Raw genomic sequence first — 1,842 nt, forward strand, 5'->3', positions numbered from 1 at the left:
TAAAATATGACCCTTCAAAAAATATCCTCTTACCTGGAGGTTGACAAAATTCTCTGTATAATAGAAATAATAATCAATATTTTATATTTTGTGGATGTAACAGTTTCTTTTGCACCTACTCAAGTCAATTATTGTGACACCCAAGTTCCCCCTGCCCAATGATGAATGGGTCATGATATTTGAATGTAATAAAATGTTCATTTGTCACCAAAATAGTCTTCTATTTTAATCAGACATTTAAAAAATACTTAAAGTACTCTTGAATCTACAAGCTATACAAAAGTGGAATGGGCTGGATTTGTACCATGGGTAATAACTAGCAGACCTCTGCTTTAATTCAGAGGAGGGAATCTAATGGCAAAATTTGAGGGCACCATGACTGATAAGTTGGATAAATAAGGTATTTTAAGACTCTTCCATTTATACCATTATTTCAGGTCGCCTTCATGCTGATTCAGGCAGCCCTGAAATGTGATTCTGTGTCACATTTTATAACATTGTTAATAAAGGTCAAAGGTCTTGTGACAAAAGAAAGGTCATGAAACAACGTATACAACACACCTAGCACATACCACATAATATAGTATGATAACAAGACAGGTGAAAGTGTTTTAAATTCTGCCAGTTCTCATCTATAGTTTTTCCACAAAATGGTATTTGTACCAAAAATGAAAAACAACAAAACAAATACCCCTCTGCATTTGAACCTAGGAAAAAATTTTAAAGAAGAAAGAAAAAGAGAAATTTGAGTTTCTCTAAACAACTCAGTTCTGAAGGACCTAACCAATAAAACAATGCTGTTATTAAACCTCATATTAATTAATAGGGTTTGCTTTACCACAGGAATTTCCTTCCATTACCTCCTCAGAGTTTAGCTCCATTTTAAATTTTATATTCTTCATAAACCCTTCCTTGTCTAAATCTTCTCTCATATTTGGATCCTGGGCATTCACTTATGGTAATTTTTATTTGACAATTATAGGCTAATTTATAGGGTTTTCTGGTGTTTTCTTAGATTGTTTTTTCCTCTTGAATACATAAGTGTGAATTCCTTGAGAACCACAATCCTCTTCTAGTTTCTTGTGCTTTCTAGGTCCCTTATCATAATGTCTTATTCACAGTAAGAGTGACTCAATAAGTACCTGGTTAAAAGCAAATGCAAGTAAAAGAACACATTTTTTTTACCTATTTTTCTTTGTGACTTCTCTATTCAATTTCTCCATTCTCTTAGAAGGAAAATTTCACTATCAGCATTCATCTTGATTTAGATTTTTAAAATACACTTAAGAATTTTTTTTCTGACTTGGAATTTAAGAACTAGTTAACTCTTCTACATAGCCATTGATAACCCTTGACCAAAAGTATGGACTCTCCAGCATTCTGCTGAAATTAACTTAGTGATTTAAGAATCAAATCCAGGAAAAACTTTTAACAATGTGTTTCCCTGTAAAAATTCCCTGTAAAAATTCTTTCTCCTCTCTCTCTCTCTCTCTCTCTCTCACACACACACACACACACCCCAAGTAGTATTCATGTTTTAAACTTCTCTATTTTCTAATTAGATCTTCATCATGAAGTAATAGAAAAAATGGCTCATTAGCTTAATACTCAAAGAATAAAACCAGAGGGTTAAATAGCATTACTAAAATCAAACAGATAATTATGGTAGAACCCCAATTTTCTTTCATGTTCTTGACAACTGCAGCTATTTTGATTGCTTAGTTACAATTGCTTTCCATACTTTTTGCAAATTCTATTATCCTAAACTATATTGTGGTATTGTAATGATGTGTACTGATATTTTCAAGCATTCTGAGTTGGATTCTTACCATGGACCAGGTT

This window comes from Sciurus carolinensis, chromosome 12, assembly GCF_902686445.1.
Source record: "Sciurus carolinensis chromosome 12, mSciCar1.2, whole genome shotgun sequence".
Classification (NCBI taxonomy): domain Eukaryota; kingdom Metazoa; phylum Chordata; class Mammalia; order Rodentia; family Sciuridae; genus Sciurus; species Sciurus carolinensis.